Source organism: Saccopteryx bilineata, chromosome 2 (genome assembly GCF_036850765.1).
Source record: "Saccopteryx bilineata isolate mSacBil1 chromosome 2, mSacBil1_pri_phased_curated, whole genome shotgun sequence".
NCBI classification, from domain to species: Eukaryota; Metazoa; Chordata; class Mammalia; order Chiroptera; family Emballonuridae; genus Saccopteryx; species Saccopteryx bilineata.
Genome location: NC_089491.1, coordinates 223,910,256 through 223,922,307, shown reverse-complemented (window position 1 = coordinate 223,922,307; position 12,052 = coordinate 223,910,256).

Below are 12,052 nucleotides of genomic sequence, written 5' to 3'. Positions count from 1 at the left end.
GCAGTCTTCTCATTGTAGCGATGAATGTAAAAAATGTATATACCCTGAAGATCAACCTGAAAAAGTTAGTATAAATTATAAGGGAAGATTGGAGAGAAAGAGTTTAGGGTTAGAGCTTATTTAGGATTTATGTTTAAGATGAAGATTCTCGTTAATGGCATTCCATTTAATTCTGTCTCCAAGCATAGATCATCGAGGTGGGGTGCCTTGGTCAATCTTCAGTGTCCAGTGTCTTAGTTCTTAGTCAGCTCCGTCTGCTATGACAAGTATTTTAAACTTAAACAATAGGTATTTATTTCTCACAGTTCTTGCAGGTGTCAGCATATTCAATCCCCCATGAGGCTCCCTTCCTGGTTGGCAGACGACCTCCTTCTTGCTGTGTCCTCACATGGTGTAGAAAGAGAGATCTGGTGTATCTTTTTCTTATAAGGGCACCAATCCCATCATGTTCCACTATCATGACCTCATCTAAACCCAATTACTTCCCAAAGGCCTCATCTCCTAAAGCTTCACATTGAAAATTAGGGCTTCATCACGTAAGTTTCTGGGGGACACAGATATTCAGTCTATAACATCCACCTTTCTAGAAACAGGGCTCCCCAGTTCTCCTGATGTTATTTACTAAAATGTGATCAGACTGAATAACACATTGGACTCCATCCACTGCCTTGCAGATTTGCTACATGGCTTGGATTTTTGCCACTGCCTGTCCCTACTTCCTCTCAGATGTTTCTTTAACGTTGGCTCCGTGATTCTCATGGCTGTGACCACAGCCTTGGCAGTCTCCATTCAGTGCCACATTGCCCTTTTGAAAGTCTGCTCTTTTGTGAACAGATGCTTAATTGAATAAGAATCAAAGGGTGAATGAAATGCTGCTATGCTTTCTGTGACCTCCCCAGGAGTTAGGGGCCCCGCAGAGCACGTATAATGTGGGCAGGGTCCTATCAGGCTTTATGGATATAACAACCAGAGAACTGTCAAAAGTGGAACCATGGAGCTTGTTCTCTCTCTGCTCCTTGCCCTGTGATGTTGATCTGAATATGGAGACTCTGAACCCCCAAAGTTAACCAGTCTCATTACTTCTATGTGCCTGTGCTTCAGCGTCTCTGTCACCTGAATGTTTAAAAAGATGCCGTCACACGAGTCACAGCAGCTCGCAAAGGGTGGAGATGTGCTTCTCTTATAAAGCTCTCTGAGTTTCAGTCTTACAGTCCCAACCCAAGGGCCACGTTAGCCCATCTATGAGATGAACTGAAGAGCTTCAGTTAGACTGTCTTGTCCAAACCCAGGCTGAGATGGATTCCTGCACAAAAACACAGACACAGGTAAAATCAGACAGCCCTCAATCACCCCCCCCCCCAGACTGGAGGTGTTCACACATCCCTGTAGTGCTCCACATGAACTTTATTGATGCTGAAAGTATTATCCTAACTGCACGTTTCCCTCTGTGTTTTTATTCAGTAAACAGCCAAGAAAGGTCCTGCTTTGGTCAGAGTTTGGAGTCAGCCATGCCCATAGGCTTTTTCTTTTCCTTCTCAAAGAGAGTCTTAGAAAGCCAACGTGTTGTGGATTTTCCTGTCATCCTGGTTTACAATGGATAAACGTACAATAAAGTTCAGGACAGATGGACACCAAGAAGAGGTACAACTCTAGGCCACTTCCTCCCTAACTCTTTCCCCCTCCAAGCTTGTGGTGGCCTCGAGAACAACAGGTGCCTAAATACTGCATATCCAGGATCTTGCTGGTCACATTTTTTCATGTTATTCTTTCCACATAGAACATCACCTCCTCTTCTCGTACCTTCCCTGGGTAAGCTTCCCTGGACCTGTGGTCCACAGAGCCAGGCTTTGTCTCAATTCAGTCACCACTATTGGTGACGTCTGTGTGAGAACCACAACTTCCTCTGGCCGCATCTCCTCTGTAAAGTGGTAACATAATAAATTCCCCAGGGTGATAGGGAAAAGTGGAGCCCTTTTTGTGTGTCAGGATGAACAATCTGCTGAGCATTTTATGTGCATTAATTCAATTAAACTTAATTATTTTATAAAGTAGGTACTTTATCCTCATTTTACAGATGAGGAAACTAAGGCTCAGAGAGGGTAAGGATTGGCCAGGGTCATGCAGCTAGTGAGGGATGCGGTGGGATTTCTGATCTGGGTCTGTCTTGAAATCCCACAGTCTTTGACATCTACATCACCCAGTATAAGGCATTGAATTCCAATGTGTCTTACTTACAACATTTCTTATCCATGTAGGGTTCTGTTAGGGTTCTACAGTCTTCAGTGCTCTTATGATACCTCCCTCACTCATTCAAATCCTGAGGGGTTCTTCTTGCCTCTGAATCCCAACAGTGGTGGTGGTAGATAGAATAATGGTCTCTAAAGGTGTCCACATTCTGACTCCTGAAACCTGTGCCTATGTTACCTAACATGACAGAAAGGACTTTGTAGATGTGATGAAGTTAAGGATCTTGAGATGGGAGATTATACTGTTTTTTTGGGTGGCCCAATGTAATCATGGGTTCTTAGAATAGAAAGACAGAAAGATAGTGTCAGAAAAAGATATGATTTTGGAAGTAGAGTTTGGAGTGACGCCCTTTGAGGATGGAGGATGAGGCTGTGAGCCAAGGAAAGCAGGCGACTTTGAGAAGCTAGAAAAGGCAAGGACACACATTCTCTTTGGAGAGCCCAGAAGGAACCAGCACTGCCAACACCTTGATTTTCCTTCACAAAGCTCACTGTGGACTTCTAACCTCCAGAACTGTAGCAGTACATTTGTGTTGTGTAAGTGGCTAGCTCCTGGCAGCTTGTTACAGCTGCCATTGGAGACTAACACCATTGTGTTTTTTGTGCCATGTCTCTTGTGCCTTACTTTTTTTTTTGTATTTTTCTGAAGTTGGAAACGGGGAAGCAGTCAGACAGACTCTCGCATGCGCCCGACCGGGATCCACCTGGCATGCCCACCAGGGGGCAATGCTCTGCCCATCTGGGGCATCGCTCTGTTACAACCAGAGCCATTCTAGCACCTGAGGCAGAGGCCACAGAGCCATCCTCAGCACCCGGGCCAACTTTGCTCCAATGGAGCCTTGGCTGCAGGAGGGGAAGAGAGACAGAGAGGAAGGAGAGGGGGAGGGGTGGAGAAGCAGATGGGTGCTTCTCCTGTGTGCCCTGGCCGGGAATCGAACCTGGCACTCCTGCAAACCAGGCCGACGCTCTACCACTGAACCAACCGGCCAGGGTCTTGTGCCTTACTTAACACTTTGTGTGGTCTTGAAGCTTAACTGATATGTGTGTGTTAAATTATTGCTCAAGTTAATGGAGAAGCCCTTGATATTGGGGAGGGGGACCACAGATTTCCATCTCTGTAAGGACAGTGCAGACACATAAGTGGGTTGAAAGAAATCTGTTGGTCTCCAAAACCATAGTCCAGTAGTGAGGACATTGAGATGACTGGCAGGTCACTGTGTCACCAAGCCTGGTCTCTGGGGATGGAGGCCACACACAACATCATCACTCCCACAGTTTTGGTGGGTCACCTCACACAGGGAGGTGCTGATGGCTGAAGCCAGAGGGCAGCTTTATGGTGTCTGCAGCTACCGTGACCAGACAACTGTGGGCAAGCGTCCACACACAAAGGTGTCCTGCAGTAGACTGGCCTGGCAGCGCTGGCTGTCACTGTAGCTTTCTTGTGGCTCAGGCCCTTTTATGTGATTTGATTGCAACACAGCCGGCCGCCTCTGCAGCACAGGGCACTGAGCCAGGCCAGTGGACTCAGTGGCTGCAGACATGGCCTTGCTGCTGCAGAGGGGTGAGCGGGCGCTAGCGAGGCCGACTCTGTGCCATTTAGAATGTCCCTGAGAACTCCCCGGCCCCACACTGCAGTCAGGCTCCGAGCAGAGGAAGGCACGCTCTCTGTCATCCTCCTGGTGGAGGGCAGGGTGGGGTGGCAAAGCAGAAAGCGAGACATTTTATCACCTTGATAACTTCCTAGGTGGACATGTGATGGCGAGGAAACTCCCGGGTGCTGTGCGGGAGTGTCTGGGCTCAGTTTTGGTAATTGGGTCTAAATGGACTGTTAACCTAAAAATAAAATGGCCTTTCAAAGTGAGAGGCAAACACGTACTTATTTGATATCAGTAAGAATAGCTATTCGGTAATCACTAATACAGGCAGAAGCTCAGTGTTCGCATTAGGAGACAAAGAAGACTAGCAGTGTTTATTAGAAAGGGGAGGGGGACAATTACATCATTGAAAGGGAGGCATTTCAATTGGTGCAGATAATATAACATAGTGATGCTAATTCTCAAAAATGTTTTTAATTTTCAGTCTGGTGGTCATCAGTCCAGTAGTCCTAATATCTGCTCTCTTGTTATTTCTGCAAACAGTTCTTAGTGTCACGAGTTTACTTAAGCTCAGTCCAAAGGTTGTCTTGCCTGCTCTAACATTCCCAGGTTTGAGAAGGACACCACAGGGGCAGCTCCGCTGTGGTGGCACCTCTGGAAGTGGCTCTGTTTCTGTGATTATTTATAGAACACAGGCATTTCTAGCTCCCCCGTGAGCAACTGGGCTCCCAGTCTAGCTCTTCTTACTGGGCACTCTCGCCTCATCCATGGCCTCCTTCGGCGCCTTCATGGTCATAAATCAAAGAGCAGTCAGGGCTGCAGGTTGCCATAGGGACCTCGTCTACCCTGCATTTTATAAACAAGGAGAGCAGGGTTCAGAGAAATAGAGTGGCTTGTCCATGGCCACACGGTCATGCCCCAGCCCAGACTTCCTCAGGGATGGTGTGTCTCCTGATGAAGCTTGACCCACAAACAGGGCTGGTGCACCCCATCCTCCATGCTCCATCAGCGCGTGAGACTGAGCCCTCCCCCAGCCAAGGCCTCAAGGGGCCTCTTGCTGGCCAGGTGGCACCACCTTTAACTAGAGTTCCCTGGGAATGGAAGTGGAAGAAAGATCAGAAGCAAATGAACCATGGGTCACTTGGTAGCTATTTTAAACCAAATCTCAGCAGAGCGGAGGGAGGAGGTGTGGCATCAGATGGAAGCTCCAGCGGTTTTAACTAGCACCCCACATCACAGAGTCTCCCACAGTGGGATGTCTTAGTTGTGACGGTCTGGAGGAGGCATTTCAGGGTTGTGAGAGCAGCTCCTGGTATCAGGACAAGTGTCCCTTCTGCCTGGTTGTCCTGCCCCTCCTCTCCTGCGCTGAGATGGATCATCATGGCATCCATGAAGAGAACACGAGCAGATGGCTGGGAGGATGGATAGAGAGGGATGATGCATGGTCCTTGCCACATGGGCCATCTTTTGTGGCCTAAATTCTGGATATGAGCATGCATATGACTCAAGTTCCCCAAATAGTGGGCATCTGTCCACTTCTCTTGCTGTGCATGGCCTGGGGACATGTGAGGGATGTTGTGTAGTCTGTCCCTCTCTTCCCAGCATTGGTCATTCTGGGTAATGCCATGGTGTCCTCCTCCACAAGCTTCAGTGACACCCCAGGGGCTGCTCCTGGCCTGCATGCAGAGTATATGGGAGTGATGGGTGTCACTTCTGTTCATCACCGGCAGGGGTTGACGATAACCATCCAGCTTATTTGCTCCCCAGGCCAGATCCTTTTGCTCAGAGGCTGGTCCATCCTGCCTCCTTGAGTTCCCTGGAGGGGCTAGCCACAGATGCGCCCAGTGTAAACTGCTCAGTGAAGCACTCTTTATTGGCTTCACTCCACTCCTGGGTTGTGTCCCCACTTTCGTTCTCTTGCTTCCTTGGATAACCTCTCAGATGAGCCACTTACATCCAAAGTCTTGCTTTAGTGTTTGCTCTGGGGGGAAACCTCACCCAGGACATATGGCAAAGGGAGATGCGTGGGCATCTTCAGCTCAGCTCCTGGTTCCAAGGAGTCTGGGCCATGTGTACCATCTGTTTTGTTTATGCCATATTTTTCACAACCTTATTTTATTAAGATTTGAGCCTCTTAAGATTAAATTGGGTAACAATTGAGTTAGTTTTCTTGATCAAAAGTTTTCTTCTTCCCTTCCTTGAAGGAAAAACTTGCCTGTAAAGGTGAAGGAAGGTGGAGGAGGATGGTAACCCATCTGCTTAGTGTCGGGCTCTGGATAAGTCCTGTAGATAAGAAACAATAGAGACATGGCCTCTACTTCCCCTGGAAGGCTTATTCCAACGGGAGATAAAAAATGTAAGTGTATTTCTCCTTTTGGAGCCGTTCTATGGTGTCCTTGGGGTATATTCCTAAAAGTGGGATGGCTGGGTCAAAAGGCAGTTCGATTTTCAGTTTTTTGAGGAATCTCCATACTGTTTTTCACAGTGGCTGCACCAGTCTGCATTCCCACCAGTAGTGCAGGAGGGTTCCCTTTTCTCCACATCCTCGCCAGCACTTATTCTGTGTTGTTTTGTTGATGAGCGCCATTCTGACTGGTGTGAGATGATATCTCATTGTGGTTTTAATTTGCATTTCTCTAATGATTAGTGATGTTGAGCATTTTTTCATATGCCTATTGGCCATCTGTATGTCCTCTTTGGAGAAGTGTCTATTCATCTCTTTTGCCCATTTTTGGATTGGATTGTTTGTCTTCCTGGTGTTGAGGGCTGCATTGTTCACAATAGCGAAGATCTGGAAATAGCCCAAGTGTCCGTCAGAGGACGAGTGGATTAAAAAGCTTTGGTACATATATACTATGGAATACTACTCAGCCATAAGAAATGATGACATCGGATCATTTACAATAACATGGATGGACCTTGATAACATTATACGGAGTGAAATAAGTAGATCAGAAAAAAAACTAAGAACTATATGAATCCATACATAGAAGGGACATAAAAATGAGACTCAGAGACATGAACAAGAATGTGATGGCAACAGGAGTGGGGGATGGGGGGAGGGGGGATGGGGCGAAGAAGGAGAGAGGGGTTGGGGGAGGGGAGGGTCACAAAGAAAACCAGATAGAAGGTGACAGAAGACAATTTAGCTTTGGGGGAGGGGTACACAGCACAATCAAATGTCAAAATAATCTAGAGATGTTTTCTCTCAACATATGTACCCTGATTTATCAATGTCACTGCATTAAATTTAATAAATAAATTTTAAAAAATCATGGATGGGAACACCAAAAAGAAAAAAAGTAAGTGTACAAGAAGGCAAATAAGAGCCTGAGAGAGCAGTGCCAGACATGTCCCAGTGGATTGCGTATGAAAAAGCGAGGGTGTCCTTAAGCAATGAAGAGGTCTCCATGGGCAGATTGGAAAGCCAGAAGCTTCTAGGGCTGGAGAAGTGGGCAGGAGGAGGAAGGATACTCCATAAACAAAGGTTATAATGTCCATAATAAGAGCAAGTGTTTCTGCACCAACCTTACCTTACCTACTCACGGTGGACCACAGGAAGTTCCACCGTGAAACTCTCCCTTCTGGTTCCTTGGGAATTGCATACGCACCTTCCCTGTGCTTTTTCATGTTAGCAGAATGTAAATTTCAGGTTGCTATAGGGACACTACTTTCTTCATTGATTTGTTATGATGCAGTGCTCAGGTCTCTGGGATCTGCTTGGATCTGCTTCTGCATCTTGGGTTAAGCAGAGGTGGTGTTCTCTACACAGGCATAGTCCCATTCTTTCACACCCCCATGGTCTTAGCTGCTGTTTACTTTTTCTGCTTCTTTCATATGTCCACGTGCTTATTTGTTGAAGCTCTCTGGGCCCCTTATCCTCAGACCACTCTCAGAATGGTTCTTGCCCCCCGAGGACAACTCCTTGAGTTTGGTCCTATATTAGTTCTCTCAAGGCTCTCTTCCCAAGGAGTAACTGCTTCCCAGGAAGCTCCCTGACACCTTGTGACAATACTTCTCTGATGAACACATGCTCTCTGTGGTGCTGGCTGCAGAGAACCTGAGGTTGTCTTCTGTACAGAGCTGAGTCTGTCTCTCAGCACCTATGCTATTTATGAAGAGTTATCCCAGTTAAAATCAGTTCTGTTTGGCTTGAGACTGATTGCACGGTGGTGGCCCCTCAACATTTCCTGAGTTTCGTCTCTCCTCTTTGCCCATGGTTTCTAAGCGGCAGGCTATGATTTCTCAGTTGTCTTAATGGGCAATCAAACAAGCTGAGTTCTCTCCTAGATTATATCATCTTTATCTGGCTTAAAACTGAATGCATCATCTGGAAGAACTCAGGCCTGGGCTATGCCTGTTGTCTTGCTCTGGCCTGGGACTATGCTTGTTCTCCATGTGAAGTCTCCCTGGGGAATCAAGTCGGTGTCTCCCCATGGGGTTTCTGAACTTCACAACTCTGCTTCGTTATGAGTGGTCTGGCTTCATCTCTGAGACAACAGCAACTCCAGTGGGGATAAGGTGGGATGAGCAGGACTTTGTGTGGGTCATTCTACCCTGGACCCATATCCATGAGAAAGATCCAGAACTTGATATACCACTGAGAATAGGGAGGTAAAACTGCTTAACGACTCTGTTTTCCACCTTTTCTACAACTCAGGAGGCTTTTCCCTTCATTCTGATCTAGATTCTGATTTCAGCTCTCACAATAATAATAATGATATTACTCAGGATCATTCATGCTGGCTGCTAGAGCAAACAACCTCACATCTCAATGTTTTAATGCACAGGATCATGTTTTGCACTCTGATAAAGTCTGATGAGCATTCAAAGCTCTTCTGCACCACCTTATGCCCAGGGATTCAGGCTTTACATCTTGGGAGACTCTGCTTTCTTTGGGACATTTGCTACCGAGAGAAAGAGCTTGAGGGATTACAGGTGTATTCGTTTCTTAGGGTTTTTATAACAAATTATCATAAACCAAGTGGTTTAAAACAACAGAAGTTTATTGTCTCACTATTCTGGAGGCCAAAATCCAAAATGAAGATGTGAACAGGATTGGTTCCTTCTGAATATGCTGAGGGAGAATTCATTCCTTCCTCCTAATGCCTTGTGCTTCCGGTAATCCCTGAGTTTCCTTGGCTTGTGGACACATTACTCTCTGCCTCCATATTCACATGGACCTCTTCTCTGTGCATCGGTGTCTCCGCCTCTCTATCTTTTCCTCTAATAAGAACATCTCTCATTTGATTTAGGGCTACTCTTAACCCAAGATTATCTCATTTAGCGATCTTTGACTAACTTACATCTGCAAAGACTTTTTTACTTTTTCAGATGAGGTCACTTTCACAGATACTGGAGGTTAAGATTTGAATATATCTTTTGTGTGGAGGGGAACGTTACCCCTATTCAACCTGGTTTGTTTAATTGTCAATCCTAGAGTTACACACAGTACCCACATTCCTCTGGCCAGAACTAATTACACACAATGTCATTTTTGCAAGGGAGCCTGGGAAATACAGTCTTCCCATTTAGTCAGAGGGAGGAAACAGAGGTGGTGGGCACCTGACTAGTCTCTGACACTGATAATGCTCAGAAAGTACTTGCTCTATGCCAGATGTCTGCTAAGGACTTTGCAAGGAAAGTCTCATTTAAATCATTTTCATCCTCACAAGAAACCTCCAGGGTAGATACTGTTAGCTATCCAACTTTCAGAAAAGAAAACAGAGGAAACTCAAATTGTTTGAACGATTTGGAAACCAAGGTCATTTATAAAAGGCAGAACCCCTATTTTCACTGAGCAGGGCCCCTGTTTTCAGAGTCCCTGAATTTCCTTGGCTTGTGGACACATTACTCTCTGCCTCCATGTTCACATGGACCTCTTCTCTGTGCATCTGTGTCTCCTCCTCTTTATCTTTTCCTCTAATAAGAACATCTCTCATTTGATTTAGGGCTGCTAGCTCCTTGTGATGAGGTCTCGAACTGGACTGACATCTGGCTATTTGTCCCATGGGACAGAGTTGTCACCCTCCCCCACAGGTCCATAGCCTGCTTTCAGACCTTCCTTTACTCATCATTGGGGACAGGCCTGCCTGGAGCAAAGTGCTTACTGGGTCTGCCTTCCCTCAGAAACGCTCTTCCCTCCACTCTGCACAGTGTCTCAGTGGTCTTCTCTCCACAGGAAACCTGTCAGAGGACATCTCAGGCACTGATACAACAGCCCAAGTTCTTACTCTCTAGTCAGATGACACCAATCGACAGGAATGACAATGCAGATATCCCATGTTATTGAAGTAAATGATGACAAATTCATCTGCCAAGGAAGAGACTCTGGCTGGTGCAGCCTGGTGTGTGTACGCCGAGCACAGTTATGAACTTGGGGGGACAGGATACTGCACATTCATTTCTACTTCAACTATGCCTGGGTCTGCAGTCCCAGCAGCTCTAGCAGCGTTACCTCAAGCTGCAAAACATCAATCGGCAGCTTGTTTGAAGTGGATCCAAGCTACCTTGTCTGAATAGAGCAGCACTGCACACTGAGCAAGAAGCCCTAGGGTTCTTGGCATGTGGGCAGGAGGGCATCGGGGTTCCTGCAGCCTCTTCTGTTCTGGAAAACTTTCTGCTGGCTGTGGCAGTCCAAACAAGCTACAAAAAGATGCTTGTGTAATTTTGTACTTCATCACTGGTTATTGATCCCAGTTTATTTTGTACACATAGAAGAGAAAATAAAGTATTTTTTAAAAGAAATAAAGGAGAGGAAAGAGGTCAGAGGAAGGGTAAGGAAAAGGAAGAGAAGAGTCAAAAAAGGTGGGAGGGGAGAGGCAGGAAGGGAAAAGAAGAAAAGGAACAAAAAGACAAAGGAAAGAAAGTCATTTTCCTCTAGCTTGGTTTTGAGGTAAGAGAAGACATTGCTCACCATGCCCGTGACAAGTGCATAACCGGAGATTGTCCATGCTTCTGGGAGTTCTGTTAAGCTGCCCTCAGCCTCTTCACCTGCAGTAGGTTTCAGTGTAGTGCCTGAAAGCTGTGGTCAGTCATGGATGGGGGCACCTGAGGGCATGAGTCAGCACTGGTTCACTTTACATCTCATTAGTACAAGACATGTATCATTTGTTTAGGGACAGAGAGTGAAAGATGCAGTTGGCACAAACAGTTTTTGCAGTCTGCTTGGGTTAGACACAATGTGAAGATGTGACCACCTTTCTGTAGGGAGATTGCTTTTTAATGGAGGTGTTAGACAAGCCCACAAATAAGGTAACAGTGTCAAATTCATTGGCAGACAGATAGGTGAGGAATGGGGAGGGAATGAGATCAATTTTTTTTAAGATTTTATTTATTCATTATAGAGAGGAGAGAGAGAGAAAGAGAGAGAGAGAGAGAAAGGGAGGAGGAGCAGGAAGCATCAACTCCCATATGTGCCTTGACCAGGCAAGCCCAGGATTTTGAACTGGCAACCTCAGCGTTTCCAGGTTGACGCTTTATCCACTGCGCCACCACAGGTCAGGCCAAGATCAATTTTTAATTAAGAGAATACTTCATGAGGAGGTGTGGGTCTTGAAGACAGCATAGAACTTTGCTATATGAAGACAGGGAAAGGAACATTCCAGGAGGGGCACACACAGCTAGTCCAAATGCATGAGATGTTCAGAGTGACCGGCTGGCATCGAAGCCTGGAGAGGTGGGGGAAGGCTGGCCAGATTAGAGAGGGCCACACTGGCTGAGGAGGCTAGCAGTTCAGCAGCTTGTCTTCTCCTTGTCTTGGGAACATATCCAGACCACCTTCCTCACAGTTAGCTGTGCCTATGTGACTGCATTCCAACTTATGAAACGGGCAGAAACCATCTGCAAGGAAAAAGAAGATACCATGGGTAAATAGAAGATGAGTTTGTGCAACTTTATAACCACTTCTTACTATGCCAGCTACCATCATCAAAACCTCCACCACCATCACCACTGCTACCACCATCACCACTGCCATCACCACCGCCATCACCACTGCCATCACCACCGCCACCACCATCACTACCTCTATCACCACCACCATCACCATCACCATCAACACCGCCACCACCATCACCACCGCCATCACTACTGCCACCACCATCACCACTGTCATCACCACTACCCCACCATCACCACTGTCATCACCATCATCACCACCGCCATCACAACTGCCACCACCATTACCATCAACACTGCCACCACCATCAC